The sequence below is a fragment of the Peromyscus californicus genome, unplaced genomic scaffold (genome assembly GCF_007827085.1).
Source record: "Peromyscus californicus insignis strain IS unplaced genomic scaffold, ASM782708v3 Scaffold_17__1_contigs__length_78620276, whole genome shotgun sequence".
In the NCBI taxonomy this organism is placed as follows: domain Eukaryota; kingdom Metazoa; phylum Chordata; class Mammalia; order Rodentia; family Cricetidae; genus Peromyscus; species Peromyscus californicus.
In genome coordinates, this window is record NW_026294469.1 from 78442079 (window position 1) to 78449244 (window position 7166).

The following is a 7166-nucleotide window of genomic DNA, read 5'->3' on the forward strand; positions in this document are numbered from 1 at the left end:
CACATCTGACAGAGGACTGATATCCAGAATATATAAGGAACTCAAGAAATTAGACATCAAAATACCCAACAGTCCAATTAAGAAATGGGCTATAAAACTAAACAGAGAATTCTCAACAGAGGAAACTCAAATGGCTGAAAGCCATTTAAGGAATTGCTCAACATCCCTAATCATCAGGGAAATGCAAATCAAAACAACTCTGAGATACCACCTTATGCCTGTCAGAATGCCTAAGATCAAAAACACTGAAGACACCTTATGCTGGAGAGGATGTGGAGCTAGGGGAACTCTCCTCCACTGCTGGTGGGAATGCAAGCTTGTACAACCACTTTGGAAATCAATATGGCGTTTTCTTAGAAAATTGGGAATCAATCTCCCCCAAGATCCAGCTATCCCACTCTTGGGCATATACCCAAGGAATGCTCAATCATACCACAAGAGCACTTGTTCAGCTATGTTCATATCAGCATTGTTTGTAATAGCCAGAACATGGAAACAACCTAGATGCCCTTCAACTGAAGAATGGATAAACAAAATGTGGTACATAGACACAATGGAATACTACTCAGCAGAGAAAAACAATGACATCATGAGGTTTGCAGGCAAATGGATGGATCTAGAAAAAATCATCCTGAGTGAGGTAACCCAGACTCAGAAAGACAAACATGGTATGTACTCACTCATAGGAAGATACTAGATGTGGAACAAGGATGACTGGACAGCTACTCACATCACCAGGGAGGCTACCTGGAAAACAGGACCCCAAGAAAGACACGGGGATCGCCCAATGACGGAGAAATGGAAGAGATCTACATGAACAGCCTGGTCATGAGTGGGAGTAATGAAGGGCGAGGGTCGAGGGAAAGAGAACTTGGGGGAGTGGGAGATCCCAGCTGGATCAACAACAGAGAGGGATAACAAGGAATAGGAGACTATGGTAAATTAAGACCACATGAGAATAGGGAGAAGCAAAGTGCTAGAGAGGCCCACAGAAATCCACAAAGATACCCCCACAACAGACTGCTGGCAATGGTCAAGAGACAGCCCGAACTGACCTACTCTGGTGATGGGATGGCCAAACACCCTAATTGTCATGCTAGAAACCCCATCCAAAGACTGAGGGATCAAAACAAAATAAATAAATAAATAAATAAAAACCTTTCCGCCGGGCGGTGGTGGCGCACGCCTTTAATCCCAGCACTCGGGAGGCAGAGCCAGGCGGATCTATGTGAGTTCGAGGCCAGCATGGGCTACCAAGTGAGTCCCAGGAAAGGCGCAAAGCTACACAGAGAAACCCTGTCTCGAAAAACAAAATAAATAAATAAATAAATAAAAAAAAGACTGAGGGATCTGGATGCAGAGATCCATGGCTAGGCCCCGGGTGGAGTTCTGGGAGTCCAATTAGCAAGAAAGAGGAGGGTTTATATGAGCAAGAATTGTTGAGACCAAGGTTGGATAAAGCACAGGGACAAATAGCCAAATGAATGGAAACACATGAACTATGAACCAATGGCTGAGGGGTCCCCAACTGGATTAGGCCCTCTGAATGGATAAGACAGTTGATTGGCTTGATCAGTTTGGGAGGCATCCAGGCAGTGGGACTGGGTCCTGTGCTCATTGCATGAGTTGGCTGTTTGAAACCTGGGGTCTATGCAGGGTCGCTTGGCTTGGCCTGGGAGGAGGGGACTGGACCTGCCTGGACTGATTCTACCAGGTTGATCTCAGTCCTTGGGGGAGGCTTTGCCCTGGAGGAGGTGGGAATGGGGGGTTAGCTGGGGGGAAGGGGAGGGTGGCGGGAGGGGGGGAGAACAAGGGAATCCATGGCTGATATGTAGAACTGAATTGTATTGCAAAATAAAATAAAATAAATATTTTAGAATGTGATAAGTTACAGAGATTAAAAGTAGGAAATTCGGGAGCTGGAGAGATGGCTCAGTGGTTGAGAGCACTGGCTGCTCTTCCAGAGGACCTGGGTTCAATTCCCAGCACCCACATGACAGCTTAAAACTGTCTGTAGTTCCAGTTCCAGGGGATCTGACGCCCTCACACAGACATGGAAGGAGGCAAAACACCAACGCATATAAAATAAAAATAAAAAAAAAAATCAAAAAAAAAAAAAGTAGGAAATTCAAATTTCTGAAATGCTGAGAAGTTATGGAATATTACTGAAATTTCTCATAACAATATTTTCCTCTCTTTATACATAGAAAGAATTTGAAGTGGCAAAACCACATATATCTAACTCTCAACAATATATTAAAATTCAAAAATACTAACAAAGGGAGGCAGAATTCACTGTAGCATTTATAACTGCTTAAATTCTGCTGTACTTTTCCACTTTAACTGGTACGTTGTGATGACTTTAACAATATTCAGAGGACTGTTCTAAAACATAGAGCTGTATAGGTAATTGAAATTTTCCTGTAGGAAAGCCAATTTTGGTTTTGATTGGAATGCACTAGATAGTTTGAAATCACATTGGGAACATGCATTCTTGAAATTGCTGAGCACAGCTGTGATGTTACAAAGACACCCTTCATTAGTCAAAGGAGACCAGCCAGAGAGTAATAATATTTATTAAACTAATTTGTGACTATCCACAGACATCAGCCACATAAATCCCAATGGTAATATGTGAATCTTATTACAACATTGAATAGAATAATGTCTTCTATTCTACTATTTTAAAAATAGAATATATTGTCTCTCACTTTCTAAAATTGCTCTACAAACAAAATATGAAAATGACTAAGTTAATCAAAAATCAATGATATTTTCTTTTTAGTTGGAGTGAAACATTAACAAATCGTTAGCCTGATCTACAATGTACAACATATTAAAATAAGGAGAGATCTTGAGGTCACACAAACCTGGGACTGAGCTTCAGTTGAGTGTTCCCAGTGACTTTTATTTCTGAAGTAGGTATTACAGAGAGATTGTGATCATTGCAGGGGGCCTTGGTACTATATCTAAGGGATGGGAGATGGTTCAGTGGTTAAGAGCTCTTGCTACTCAAGCATGAGGATCTGGGTTTGAATCCCCAGAAACCACATAAAAGGCCTGGTGTGGTTATTTTGTATGCCTGTAACTCCAGCCATGTGAAGACAAGAAAGGCAGGAGGATCACTGGGGCTTCTGCTCACCAGCCTAGCTCCAAGTTCAGTGAGAGAACCTATCTTAAAGCAATAAATCTAGAAGTGTGACAGACAGAGCAGTCTGTTAAAATCCTCCTCTAGCCTCTGCCCCTAAGCAGCTGTCAGAACTGTGGCCTTGGGTATAAAGTGACCCCATGTTCCAGTCCTTCTCTACCTTATAGTCAGAAAAAGTCAGAAAATTAGATAATCTTGAAGGGTTACCATATGAAATGAAATAATTAATGTACTCTCTCTCTCTCTTTCTCTTTCTCTTTGTCTGTGTGTATTTTTGCCCACCCCCTTTCCTTCCATCCTCATATATTATATTAAGCATAGCCATCCAAGCAGAAAGACCAAAAAAGGCACCAAAGTAGCTTTAAATATAAGGTAATCTTACAGAGCTGCATTTAATTTTTCTGAGCAAATTCAATTCCAAGTTTACTACAAACACAAAACCAGAACACCACCACACTCCATGTTGACTGCATGCACAGGAGTAGCTAGCCAACATAAATGGACTCTGTGATTTTTTTGTGCTTTGTGTTTGTGTGTTTTGGGCCCCAAAAGAACCTAAGCCAGGAGCCATTTGATATACTTCCAGGATTAGGATTCTCCCATCCTGATGTATAATGCTGTTACTTTCTCTTTCTCCAAGGTTTGATCATCTGCCTTTCCAAGATGTTCATTTCTGTGTACATCCCATGGAACAAGCTCAGCAGCTCTCAACACAACCATCATCCTCTCTATTATACCTCATATCTACCATTCTGGCACCAGGAAAACCCAAACAGGAGGATTTAGTCTGAAGCTAGCCTGGTTTAGGCAGACAGTTATGAGCTAGCTAAGCCTTTATCAAAACAACAACAAACAAACAAACAAACAAAAACATGGGATTAGATAAAAAAGGAAATCAAAGCAGAAGCAGTCACAACAAAAATCTAAGAGAAGGCCTCCCCACAATGGCTGCTTCAAAGATAAGTCATTTTTCCATGAGTACTTGGGAAAATATTGAAATATACCATCAATCATGACAAGTTAAAAATTAATCTCCCAGATTATTGCTACACTACCTGATTGGCCCAGGTTTAGGGCCCACCCATTCTTGCTCTGCAGTATCTTAAGAAATTCCTTCTAAACAAATATGATCTTGGCTTGAACACCAGACATATGACAAGAATTGTAATAAACTTCAGGAAATGTCAAGATTATGAGTCACAAAAACAGCAAAGAGACCACAATGAAACTGGGATACACTAAAGTGGTGCATTTAAAAAAGAAAAGCTTTTCTCACATTCAGACTATGAATGTCTGGGATCTGCTTATGACTTGCATACTGATTGCCTCCCACATTCCCCAGTTGAGGGCTTGTCTGAAGATAGGTAAAGTGTTGCCTGTCACAGAGCCCTTATCAGGAACCCTTTATATAAACATGCCTACTGCTTGAACTTCCACAGGGCTCCAGCTAACTCAACTACAAAATGAAGGTTGATGGCAGGGACATTCTAATTAGCAAACTGGAGTTTATTCCATAGAATAAGCTCAGAAAATGACAGAAATTGTAACTAGTGATAATAAGTATAAATTCTACTATGTTGAGTAACAATTCATGATTGGTTAAATTTTTGAGCTTTCTGGTTAACCAAGTTGCTAATGAATATAGTAATTATCTTTTCACAATAATATAAAAATCATCATTTATATAATAAATATAAAAACAAATGTTATTGTTTTTATTCTGAAGAGCAAATTTCCCTTGAGGTTTCATTTCATTTCATGGTGACTATTCTTAAAATTGATAAATTCAAATCTATTTCCAAATATTGGAACTGGAAATTTAAAATTATATCTCAAAAGTATGAGGCAAACATACCATTAACCCAAATCAATAATGACAAATAATATATGAATTTCGATTGAAAATCAAAGAATAAACAAAGATAAAAATGAAACATAGATGCTGCTGTCTAATTAAAAGCAATAATATTTGTTACATATATTACTTTACTAAGATATAACTTCCATAGACTTCAAAACATTGAGAGACCAAAGATAAAATGGCATCAAGGATGCTGTCTATCCTGTAACAGAAAGCATGGTAGCTGAGCATTACAATCCAAGAAGTTCTACAATCACAGTAGATCAGGAAGCCCAGAATTCTGGCTAGAACCAGAAGTGTATATAACCTTCAGGCCTGCCCATACCCAGCTACATTAGCCACAATACCAAAGGTTCCACAAAGCTCTAAACAGCACCATTGACCTGGAAGCAAATGTTCAAACACATAGGTCCTTGGGAAATATTTCACACTCAAACTATAATAATGATCACATATTTTGTAATATTGTATAAGACAGGCTTGGTTAAGGTTTCTATTGCTGTGAAGAGACACCATGACCATAACAACTCTTATAAATAAAAACATTTAATTAGGGTGGCTCACTTACAGTTTCAGAGATTCAGTCCATTATCTCATGGCAGGGAACATGGCAGCATGTAGGCAGACGTGGTGCTGGAGAAGTAGCTGAAAGTTCTACATCTTGCAGGCAACAGAAAGTCAACTGTGGAGAGAAGGAATGAATATGAACCCTTTAACTAAAGTGAAGCTGATCAACGAACTGAATGAGTGAGAGGTTCAACTTGGGGTGGCAGAAAAGGTGTCTTGGCATTCGGAATACAAAGACAGTGCCTGGATCTTTCTTGGAGGGCTTCCTTATGAGCTGACAGAAGGAGACATCATCTGTGTGTTCTCACAATATGGGGAGATTGTTAACATTAATGTTATGAGAGACAAGAAGACTGGGATATCCAAAGGATTCTGTTTCCTGTGCTATGAAGATCAGTGGAGCATGGTTCTGGCTGTTGACAATTTCAATGGAATTAAGATCAAAGGAAGAACTATCCATGTGGACCATGTGTCAAACTCCAGGCTCCTCAGGAATCAGAAGATATGAACGATGTGACCAGAGAGCTTCAGGAGAAGGGCTGTGGGGCTAATACACCTCTGTCAAGTTCTCCTGAGGTCTCTGAAGATGAAGATGTCAAACCCATAAAAAAAAAAGCAAAAAAAAGACAAAAAGGAGAAAAAGAAAAAAAAAAGAGAGAAGACTGAACACCAGCAGCAAGACAGTAAAGGAAAAGGATGAGCCAAAGAAGCACAGCAGCAAGAACACAGAGAAAGCCCAGAAGTCTGAATCCAGAGAGGGGAGGCAGAAGCACCCAGGCTCCCCTGACGTCAGGAGTTCCTTCCATGGTAGGGCAGAGGACCCCGAATGGGAGCCAAAGAGAGCATAAGTCCTTGATTAGGAGGGAGGGAGAAGAAAGGAGCAGTGAGAGGGATAGAGGGAGGAGCTCAGGTACTCATTCCAGCAGGCATGGTGGCCATTCTGAAGGGCTGAGTCATAAAAGTTGGAGTCTGGATAAGTCCCATAGGCATAAAAAGCATAGGCATTCCCAGGAGTGGGAATCCTTCCATGCCAGTGACCATAGACATTACTGAAGCCTGTTCCAGCTGGCAAGTTATTTGAAAATATTTTGTTGCATAAATATCAAGTTGTCTTTGTAGCTAGAGTTTTCCTGCCTGGCCCACAGTCAGGACAAATCTCTTTCACCTGCCAGTCCCACAGCCGCTCAAACCCGACCAAGTAAACACAGAGACTTATATTGGTTACAAACTGTATGGCCATGGCAGGCTTCTTGCTAACTGTTCTTACAGCTTAAATTAATCCATTTCCATTAATCCATACCTTGCCACATGGCTCATGGCTTACTGGCATCTTCACATGCTGTTTGTCTTTGTGGAGGCTGGCAGTGTCTCTCTGACTCAGCCTTCCACTTCCCAGCTTTATTCTCCTCCTTGTCCCGCCTATACTTCCTGCCTAGCCAATGGCCAATCAGTGTTTTATTTATTGACCAATCAGCAACACATTTGCCATACAGAACATCCCACAGCATCTCTTTGTTGTTGATATTTCTCTACATAGGAATATATAGGGGACTGAATTCTTTCAATCCCTTATATAACAGAGTTGTTCAG

At 40.7% G+C, this 7166-nt stretch overlaps 1 pseudogene; it reads left to right on the top strand.

Annotated features, from left to right (window-relative positions):
• Nucleotides 1-5712: 5712 nt before the first annotated feature.
• LOC128112394 (RNA-binding motif protein, X-linked 2-like) lies at nucleotides 5713-6629 on the top strand (annotated as a pseudogene).
• The last annotated feature ends 537 nt before the right edge of the window (nucleotides 6630-7166 follow it).